Source organism: Bison bison, unplaced genomic scaffold, assembly GCF_000754665.1.
Source record: "Bison bison bison isolate TAMUID 2011002044 unplaced genomic scaffold, Bison_UMD1.0 scf7180017864371, whole genome shotgun sequence".
In the NCBI taxonomy this organism is placed as follows: domain Eukaryota; kingdom Metazoa; phylum Chordata; class Mammalia; order Artiodactyla; family Bovidae; genus Bison; species Bison bison.
The window spans coordinates 12817792-12828952 of NW_011494943.1; positions in this window are offsets into that span (position 1 = coordinate 12817792).

Consider the following 11161-nt stretch of genomic DNA (forward strand, 5'->3'; position numbering starts at 1 on the left):
AGGGGGCAGGGTGGGGTGGGGTGCTCATCTGGTATCATATCTTTTGCCTTTGCATACTGTTCATGGGGTCCTCATGGCAAGAATACTGGGAGGAGTTTCCATTTCCTCCTCCATGGATCAATTTTGTCAGAACCCTTCACTATGTCCTGTCTCTCTTGGGTGGCCCCATGTGGCATGACTCACAGCTTCACTGAGTTACACAAGCCCCTTCACCACGACAGGGCTGGGATCTATGAAGGGGCTGAGAAGGTGTATGTGCCATAATCACGATGCTGGAGATTCTTAAAGGTGCTTTCTCAAACCCCTCAGCAGAGGCAGTGGCTGGTGTGCGCTCTTTTGGTGGATTTTGCTTCTTGGGATTTGGTGGCAATTCCTTTTCATTCTTTCCTGATTCTGCAGAAAGAGAAATTGTAGGAGCAAGTCCTCGGAACACTCCAGCTTCTAGAAGCACAGTCTTCAGTACCCCGGCTCGTCTTTGCCACAGTAGAAAGGAGGGCACCATAGTGGTGACTCAGGAGTGAGCTGGGTAATCGGCCTGGTGGGTGGAGGTCACACCCTAAAACACAATCTCTTCCCATCCAAGCCTTTCGAACAGGCTGAGTAATGGGGCAGAGTGACATGCTTCCCTGTGGAGGGATGGGGCCTGCCTGGGTGGGAGGAAAAGTGCCTTGTGCCAGCCACCCCACGTACAGCCCTTGGTTAAAGCTGCAAATTCTGCCTCTTTTTGGAAAGTAAGACTGTGGATGTTGGACTCTCTGGACTTTTGGGCTAAAATGTACTCACATACTCAGAGCCAGACGACACAGGAATTCTCTGTCAATTTAAATGCCATTCTCTCAGGAATCAAAGTTTAAAAGTCATTTATATCAACGGCTTGGGGAAATAGGATTTGTGGGTCATCAAAGATGTTCCCCTTTAGCAACAGTCTCATAATTAGGAAAAGCGCTAAGAAAGAAGCTTTTAAACCATGTACGTGGTCTCCAATCTAAGCTGCGGGCAAATGAGACAAGGAAGCACATTGCCCAGATGCTAGGAAACCCAAAGGGAGAGGACCAGGAATGCGGTACAGGAGGTAATAGAATCACTCACTAATTAAAGCCATTGCTGCCACCCGACACCCAGGCTTGGCTTCCAAGCCACTGCTGGAGGAAACAGGAGACAGAATAGAAATGGCAAAAAGGGGCCAGGCAAGCTGCTACCCTGATTCTGGTCACTTGTGTTTGAAGGAGGAGGAGGAACTTGCTGCTTTCGCAATAGATTGCGAAGCTCCACATTTCTTCCCTGTGATCTTGACACTCCAATGTATCGTGATCCCAATGTATCCTGGTGGATCACGGTGGATTTTTTTAGACCCTCATGATAAGGCCTCCCTGTCTCTGGAACCCTTCCACACCTGTGCCGTTGGCGCCCTCTGCAGGCTACCTCAGTGACTTACAGGTTCATCATGCCCTCGCCCCGCAGGGGACAGGTGTGCTTTCCAGGCTCCCCTAAGGAAACTGGTCAAAGGAATGTCTCCAAATAAAACCTGGCAGGGAAAGTGCATCAGATGTCGGGTGGGTGAGTAGGAGGAGAAGAGAGAGATGAAGAAAGGTTGTGAGTTGATGGCCAGGGCAGGACGGTGGCAGCAGCCAGCCCGAGGAATCGCAGGAGACCTCACGGAGAGACCTCAGCCCAGACGACCCCTTTTCCCTGGCCAGCAGGTGGGGGCCCGTTCCTCCAGCTCTGGTTTCCTTTTATGTGTGCTGAGGCTCCAGTATCTTCCATCCCTCCAACCACTGGGACTCAGAACTGAAATAGAAACCCAAATCTCACTTTTCCACCATGAGGACAGGTTAACCTGAAGCCCCTCAAAGGAAACACGAATCAGAAAGTCAGAAGGCTTTAGCTCTAATGAAAGAAAAACGTGAGTCCTCTGGGCGTCTCTGGCCTTGACTTGCCCAGTGCTGTGCTGTGCTGTGGTCTGCCCTGACTGTGTGTCCTGCAGGGTGATAGAGAGAGCTCTGGCCACTGATCAGCCGTTGAAGCTGGGGGCCCCTCTCCCTCTGGGCTCCAGCCACAGGGGAAGGTTTTGCCTCTGGGAGGGCTGGCCACCGTGCCTGCTTGTGGAGTGGGGTTGGACCCACCTGAAACAAATCTGTGGCCACCAGGTTTGTGAGGAGTGGGCCAGCATGGGGCATGGCTCCTGGACACCTCCCCCCGTGCGGTCCAGGAGCAGCAGCAGCTGGTGAGCAGCACACAGCATCGCCACTGTCCAGACCTGAAGAACAAAGCCACGTGTGACCAGGTGCTCCAGGGATGCACAGGCAGGGGACAGGTTGATCACAGCAGGCACGGTCCTGAGATCTGATGTGGTCTCCTGTGTGTTTATGAGCGGTGGACTGCCCTCTCCTCTTCAGCACTGCTTAATTCTAAAATTATATTCTACAATTCTCCTGACAATTTTAACTCTAAACCTGTCATGGAGCTTTATTCATTGTCTGACTCCAGGATAGCAGGGATTGCTCCCAGCCCCATGGCTCCATGGCATGCACCATGTGAGCATACGTGAGCCCGTGTTTGTGAGAGCGCCCGGCTGTGGGTCAAGTCGAGCCCGAGGGCAGTGACCACCGTCATGGGCCAAATGGGCTAACGGAAGTGCACGGTGAGCCCAGCAGGACAGCACCGGGTGCTTTGGGGCAACCTCCAGCCACACTGAGCTCCAAGGTCAAGTTGCTCTGCAGAGTCTCAATGCTATCTAAGTAAAGACTGAACAAAAGACAAAAAAGAAAAAGATACATGCAAGTTGTGTTGAAGTCTGTTTTGAGAAAAAGGTGTAGATCTGGGTTAGAAGAGACACGGGGCAAAAGTGACCCAGGCGCTCCCTCTCCTCCGTGAACTGCCCTGCAACATGACAGCGACACGTGCAGCCAGGGCAGGCCCTGTAAGGCATAGTTCAGGCCAAGGCAGAAAAAGGAAAGACGACCTCAACAGACGTTCAGTTCAGGTCAGTTCAGTTGCTCAGTCGTGTCCGACTCTTTGCGACCCCATGAATCGCAGCACGCCAGGCCTCCCTGTCCATCACCAAGTCCCGGAGTTTACTCAGACTCACGTCCATCGAGTCAGTGATGCCATCCAACCATCTCATCCTCTGTCTCCCCTTCTCCTCCTGCCCCCAATCCCTCCCAGCATCAGAGTCTTTTCCAATGAGTCAACTCTTCGTGTGAGGTGGCCAAAGTACTAGAGTTTCAGCTTTAGCATCATTCCTTTCAAAGAAATCCCATGGCTGATCTCCTTCAGAATGGACTGGTTGAATCTCCTTGCAGTCCAAGGGACTCTCAAGAGTCTTCTCCAACACCACAGTTCAAAAGCATCTATTTTTCTGTGCTCAGTCTTCTTCACAGTCCAACTCGCACATCCATACATGACCACAGGAAAAACCATAGCCTTGACTAGATGGACCTTTGTTGGCAAAGTAATGTCTCTGCTTTTGAATATGTTATCTAGGTCATAACTTTCCTTCCAAGGAGTAAGTGTCTTTTAATTTCATGGCTGCAATCACCATCTGCAGTGATTTTGGAGCCCAGAAAAATAAAGTCTGACACTGTTTCCCCATCTATTTCCCATGATCCCATGAAGTGATGGGACCGGATGCCATGATCTTCGTTTCCTGAATGTTGAGCTTTAAGCCAAATTTTTCACTCTCCACTTCCACTTTCATCAAGAGGTTCTTAAATTCCTCTTCACTTTCTGCCATAAGGGTGGTGTCATCTGCATATCTGAGGTTATTGATATTTCTCCCGGCAATCTAGATTCCAGCTTGTGTTTCTTCCAGTCCAGCGTTTCTCATGATGTACTCTGCATATCAGTTAAATAAGCAGGGTGACAATATACAGCCTTGACGTACTCCTTGTCCTATTTGGAACCAGTCTGTTGTTCCATGTCCAGTTCTAACTGCTGCTTCCTGACCTGCATACAGATTTCTCAAGAGGCAAGTCAGGTGGTCTGGTATTCCCATCTCTTTCAGAATTTTCCACAGTCTGTTGTAATCCACACAGTCAAAGGCTTTGGCATAGTCAATAAAGCAGAAATAGATGTTTTTCTGGAACTCTCTTGCTTTTTCCATGATCCAGCAGATGTTGGAATTTGATCTCTGGTTCCTCTGCCTTTTCTAAAACCAGCTTGAACATTAGGAGGTTCATGGTTCACCTATTGCTGAAGCCTGGCTTGGAGAATTTTGAGCATTACATTACTAGCATGTGAGATGAGTGCAATTGTGCAGTAGTTTGAGCATTCTTTGGCATTGCCTTTCTTTGGGATTGGAATGAAAGCTGACCTTTTCCAGTCCTGTGGCCACTGCTGAGTTTTCCAAACTTGCTGGCATATTAAGTGCAGCACTTTCACAGCATCAGGTTACTTTTATTCAGGCAAGGAGGGGCGACAGTCGGCCTAACGACCAGGCTGAGCTTGGAGAGGGATCAGGGAGGCTCCATATTTATAGGGAGGTTTGTGGAGGTGATAAGGGAAACGGTAATCAGGCGGGATGTTTTGGATAGTTTTTAGTTGAGATGGCATTGTAGTTGGGCAGGGGGTGATAAGTCTTCTGGGCAGGTGTAGGGGGTGGAAGGTTTCTGGACAGGGGGTGATAAGTCCCAGATAGATGCAACCAGCCTGGAGCATCAGGGTGGGACCTAAAGTTCTGTTTTGTTTTCCCTGAAGTTAGATGATTCAGTAAGGGCCTTTGAGACTCTTGTTTTCTTTTCTTGGCCCAAAAGACTCCTTCATTCCAGACCTGAAATCATTGTAAAAAAATGGGAAAAAGGGTGCCGTATCTCTCTGGCTACTTCTTGCTGGATTGGGGCAACGAGTTGGGTCTGGAATGGAGGATCGTCCTAGGGCCTAGGGTCTCCTTTTTCTGAGCTTGGGGTAAGGCTCTCGAGAAGAAAAATGGTGTTGACCTGATCTCGAGAGATGGCCCGAATCCGTTCTTGGAGAAACCTTTGAAAGAGATTGAAGAAACAGGGTCCAAATAAGAGGAATAGAATGATAAGTACCAGTGGTCCCAGGAGGGAGCAACCAAGGGAACTGCTTTCGGGGACTGTAAAGGTTTTGTAACTCTTTTCTGCGGCGTTCAATTCTGTCTAAGTTCTTTGACTCTGCCCTGGACTATGCCCGTTTCATTAACAAAATAGCAGCACACTTCTCCTAGGAAAAGGCAGGTCCCTCCCTTTTCTGTGGTGAGAAGGTCCAGGGCTCGCCTATTTTGAAGAGCCACAGAAGCTAATGAGTTAATTTGTCTTTGGATTGAAATGAAGGACTCCACTCCCTGCTCCATGTCTTCATTAAGTTCTTGGGACAGCTTGTAGTAGAATTGGGCAGAGGTCGAGCTGCCTCCAATCCCGGTGCCTAGGGCTGCTGCTCTGCCAGTCCCAGTCAGGAGGGGGCTATGACGGCTCGTCTTTTCCTGGGTAAAGTTCCCCTTGTGGGGAGACTCTTTGTTCTCCCTCTTCTTCTTCTTTGAGGAATGTTAGGCCCGGGGTCAGGAAGACCAAGATGCAAGGTCCAGGGGGTCCAACGGGAGACACGAATATGTGCAGGTCCCGCAGAGAGTGAGGACTCCCGGATGGTGCAATTGTTTGTGCTGTTCCAGAGAACCCAAGTGGAACAGAAGGAGGGAGCGGAGTTTCTAAGACCAGTGTAGTTGGGACTAGAGTAGTTGATACAAGTTAGGTGTGAAGAGGCTGAGAGAAGGACATTGTCAGAGACTGGCCCAATGAGTTGTGTAGTTTTTTGTTGGGAAGGGGCGGTGTAGTTGCCCTGTAAAGGCCAGGTTGAAGGTAAAGGAATTGTTATGACGGTGAGGGAGACAGTGACATGCATATCTAAGACTGGGATGTGTGTTGTGTGTACTGGAAGAATTGGAAGGAAGAGTTGAGAAGGTAGGTAAGGTGTTGGTTGCCAGAGGGAGGTTTTAGGACAGGCCGTAATTGGGAAAGGAGGTCTGGGCATTTATAAGGCTCAGGAGTCGCCTGTACCTGGGAAATTATGTTCTTGATGACTTGTTCTTGTTTCTTTTCCCGATTTTGATCTAGTACCCCGCCCCGTCTGAGTACCCCCAAGGGGTAATGGGATAGAAACATATGTTTCTTCCATTTGGCTTATGGCAGGTACTCACAAAATTCCCTCTCTGTTGTACTTGAACAGTGAGTAGGAATTTGGACTTCCCGCCCCTGAGGTTCATGGTGCATGGTTTTGGAGCTGTATTATAACATGAGGAATGTACATAGGAATAAATGTCAGAGCAGGGGCAGGGAGTAGCCAGAAGGCTGGGGAGTGCAGCAAGGATGAGGAACAGAGGAGTCATGGGCTGTTAGTTAGGCAGTGCAGAGGAAATAGCACCCTAGGAGTAGAACACAGCTAGCAACGTAGGCGATACCCACGGAAAAACGAAGGGTAGGTGGCCAGTCCTGAGGGAGACAGTTACTAGGCCTACAGCAAGGATTAAGCTTAAGAGTGCTGTTATAGTTAGAGAGACAGGGAGAGGCCAGTGAGGGCGAGGGGGAAAAGGCCCCAAGTTGGTGGTGGTTTGAGTCTGAGGAGGAACACTGTTTATTAGGATGTAGAATGATGTAGAGAATGAGAGTAAAGAAATCAATTTCGTCTGGAGTCAGGTTGCAGAAGGTTCCCTGGAGCCACAGTTAAGACACCAGTGTAGTCAGGTCTTTGGAGGAGGTTCCTGTTGGGGTGCTGGTCCAGAGGTCTTGTTGGGTCAGGAACAGTTGCAGGCTGAGAGTCCAGGTCATTCAGTGCCTTCTTGGATGGTGGACAGAGGTTGTCGCCAGGTGAATTTTAAGGAGGTGGGTCCTGTGAGGGAGACCCGATAGGTGTCATTTAAGGAGGGCAGCGCAGGATCGGAGGTGACCCGTTTTAGGCGAGACGGGTGTACCCAGGAGGTGACCTTCTCGAGTTTATCTGTAGTTGAGGTGTGGAGGATGATTTTGAATGGTCCCTGCCACTTTGGGGTTAGGTCACCCTGGGGATTATCAGACAGACAGACCGTGTCCCCAGTTTGTAAAGGAGGCAGGAGGGCTTGGGGATCAGGGGCAGGCAAGAAGTGGTTGACGTATTTCCAGAGGCCATTGCGGAGTTCTGCCAGCAGAGAGGAGTGTAAGAAGCTTGGTATGGGAGGAGGTTCAGGGCTGCGTCCAGGAGGGAGCACGGGCCTTCCACACATCACCTCAAAGGGGCTCAGCCCCAGGGGCTTTTTCGACAAAGCCCGTATTCAGAGGAGAACACTTGGCACAAGTTTAGTCCAATCCAGATGTACTTCGAGGGTTAGTTTGGTAAGGGTTTCTTTGATTTTTCTATTCATCCTTTCTACCTTTCCTGAGGACTGGGGACAGTATGTAATGTGAAATTTCCAGGGTATCTGTAAGAATTGGACAAGTTGTTGGGTGACCTTAATGTAAATTCCGGGCCGTTATCAGACTGTAGGGATGAAGGCAGGCCAAACCTGGGGATAATTTTTGTGAGGGGGATTTGGGCCCCGGTGTGGGCTCTTGTGTTTGTGGTGGGAAATGCTTCTACCCATCCCAAAAAGGTGTCCACAAGGTCCAGGAGGTATCTGACTCTCCGGACCGGGGGCATATGAGTACAGTCTATCTGCCAGTCCTGTGTTGGGAGGCTGCCTTGCATTTGATGGGTTGGAAAGGATGTCAGTTTAAGGTTGGAATTGGGGTTAGTACGTTGACATGTTTGACAGGAGCAGGTAAGGTTATCTAAATATTGTTGGTCAGCATTGGATATGGGGAAGTGGTTACGCAGGAACTGTCGGAGTGTCTTGGATGAGGGATGAAAAAGTGAGTGTAGATAAGAGAGGATTTCTGTGGTGGTGGGAGGGTCGGGTGGAATCAGAGCTAGGATGACAGGGGACTGGAGGGAAGGATGGGACAGTGCTGTCTCCTTTCCTTCTTGTCTGCAGCATTGTTGTAGCTGATACGACACTTCCCTTTTGATGCCCCTACAGTGGAGGATGGTGGCTTTGTTTGGTTAAGAGTGCTGCCTCTAGGAGTTTGTGGATCAGGTCTGAATTAATAATGGGGGGTCCCTTTTGGGTTAGGAAACCTCTTTCCCTCCATATTAGGATGTTTGAGTGAAGTACGTTATAGGCATATTTGGAGTCTGTGTGGATGTTAACCCTTAGATTTTTAGCCAGATTTAAAGCTCTGGTGGCTTCCCAGTTAAAGGCTTTCCTGGTGGCTCAGAGGATAAAGCGTCTGCCTGCAAAGCAGGAGACCCAGGTTTGATCCCTGGGTTGGGAAGATCCCCTGGAGAAGGAAATGGCAACCCACTCCAGTATTCCTGCTTGGAGAATCCCATGGACAGAGGAGCCTGGCGGGCTACAGTCCACGGGGTCGCAAAGAGTCGGACAGGACTGAGCGACTTCACACACACACTCAAAGCTCTGGTGAGAGCTATCAGTTCTGCCTGTTGGGAGGTGGTGTGAGGTGGCAGAGGTGAAGCTTCAGTTGTCTGGGTTCCGTGATTGTGACAAAGGTCCCCTGGATGATGGCGTATTCTGCTGCAAAGGGTGGGGAGTTTTGAGAGCTGCCATCAACGAACCAGTGTGGGGTGTCTGGGTCTCGGATGGGCTGACCTGTTGAATGTTGGAAGGGGTTTTGGGTAAGATCTACTGTTAGGCTGCAGCTATGTAGGAGGGAGTCTGTTGTAGAGGACGTGGGTAATAAGCTGGCGGGGTTAAGGGGAGAGCAGGGGGAGAATGAGAGCTGAGGGTCGAGGAGAAAAGTATGTAGGACCTGTACCCTGGAAGGGGGAAGGGAGAGGAAAGCCGGATGTGATAGTAAGTCTCCGAAGGTGTGTGGAGAACAGACTGTTAAAGGGGCATGCCTAGAGGGTTTATTTGCTTCTGGTACGAGGGCTGCGATAGCAGCTATGGCCTGTATACAGGGAGGCCAGCCCTTGGTCACCATGTCAGCTGTTTTGATAGATAGGCTATGGGAGCCCAGGTGTCTCCAGCCCGCTGACACAGAAGTCCCAGGGCCTTTGGAGTATACAAAGAGAAAGAATGGTCTGGTGTGATCTGGCAGGTGGAGAGTTGGCACTCGGAGGAGGCTCTGGGTGAGCTGGCAAAGAGGATTGGCCAGTGAGGAGGGGTTAAAAAGGGGCTCATCTGGACATCCTTTAGTTGCCTCACAGAGAGGCTTTGCAAGGAGGGAGAAGTTAGGGATCCAGATACGGAAAAAGTTGAGGAGGCCGAGGGTAGACAGAAGCTCCCTTTTTGTTTTTGGAAGTGGACAGTTAGTCAAGGCCTGGATTCTATCTGGGGGAATCGTTCTTTGTTGATGGGATATGGAGAGCCCCAGGTAGGTGACATTTGTCTGGGCTATTTGGGCCTTAGATTGGGATACCCGATAACCCCAGGATCCCAGGGCCCCAAGGAGTTTGGCAGTATGTTGGAGGCAGAGTTTTCGGGTTGGGCTACAAAGGAGGAGGTCATCTACGTATTGCAGGAGATGACTCAGGGCTAGGTCGAGTGTCTGTAGGTCCTTTTGTAAAGCCTGTCCAAAAAAGTGGGGACTGTCTCTGAACCCCTGGGGGAGAACTGTCCATGTTAGTTGTTGGGAAATGTGAGTCTCGGGGTCTTGCCAGGTGAAGGTGAAAAGGGGCTGGGAGAGGGGGTGGAGCAGGATGGTGAAAAAGGCGTCTTTGAGATCTAATATCGTGAAGTGGGTTGCAGTCAGGGGTATGGCGGACAGAAGGGTATAAGGGTTAGGGACTACTGGGAATGTCGATGTGATGGCCTCAATGACTTTCACAGATCCTGGTTCAGGATCCTGGACCTGATCCTGGTCCCTTCCTTACTGCCAGAGTAGGGGTGTTGTGTGGTGAATGGGTAGGAATTAGGATAGAGGCTTGAAGAAGACGGTCTACGATAGGCTTAAGTCCCTTGTGGGCCTCCGGGGTGAGAGAGTACTGTTGTTGGGTGATTATAGTCAAGGGGTCTTTTAGGGTAATGTGGACTGGGGGATGATGTTTGGCTATGGATGGGTGATCAGTGTCCCAGACTTGGGGGTCTGAGGTGGGTAGATCCAAAGGAAGGTCAGGGTGAGGGATAGGGACCGTCCAGGTGCCATCTGCATGCAGAATATAGAGACTGTATCGAGAGGGGTATGGTCATAAAGACCCCCAATTTGGATAACAAACCTCTCCCTAGGCGTGCCATCGGGCACTGAGGCATTATGAGGAATGAGTGTATAAGGGTCGATTTTCCAAATTGACAGAGTAATAAAGGGCTGATTTTTGGCCTTAGGGGAACTCCAGAGACCCCCTTGACTGTGAGTTCTGAGTCTTCAGTTGGGCCAGAATAGGAAGTTAAGAGAGAGAAAGTAGCTCCAGTGTCCACTATAAAAGAGGTCTTTTTTCCAGCCAGTACCCCATCTACCCTAAGTTCCGAGCTCATGTTTGAGACACGGGCTGGGGGTCTGGAACCTGGGCCCCATCATTGGAACAACTCTCGTAGGGTTGGGCTGGGGTTCTGGGGAAAAGTGGGGATTTCCCCAGAGTCGCCAGGGTGTCCCTGGGGACAGTCCATCTTCCAGTGTCCCCATTGGCCACAGGTTGGGCATGCTTTTGGGGGGGCCGCGGGTGTGGGCATGCCTTTGCCCAGTGTCCTGAACTCGTTGCATCGGAAGCAGGGTCCGGGGATGGGGGTTCTTAAATCCCGTTCTGGGATGACTTGGGCCAGGTTGATCTCTTCCCTTAATTGCTGCCACCAAAAGGGCATATTTAGCTTTTCTCTCACGTTCCTTTTCTCTCTTAGCCTCCTCCTCTCTATTAACACCTTGAAGCCTACTTCTAAAAAGTCTTTTTGGGGGGTCTCAGGGCCCTTTTCTAGTTGTCGAAGCTTGCGTCTGATGTCAGGGGCGGACTGGCCGATGAATTGAATGTGAAGGTAGAGTAAGCCAGCAGGGGTGGTGATATCTAGGTTGGTATACTTCTGGACTGCCTCTGTGAGGCGGGCCGAGAATAAGGCTGGATTTTCGTCTTCCCCTTGGGTGATTTCCCTGACTTTATCATAATTGACATGGATATGAGTATTTTCCTGCATCCCTTCTAGAATGCAGGTAATCATATGATTCTCCTGATACCTGGGTCACCAGGCTGG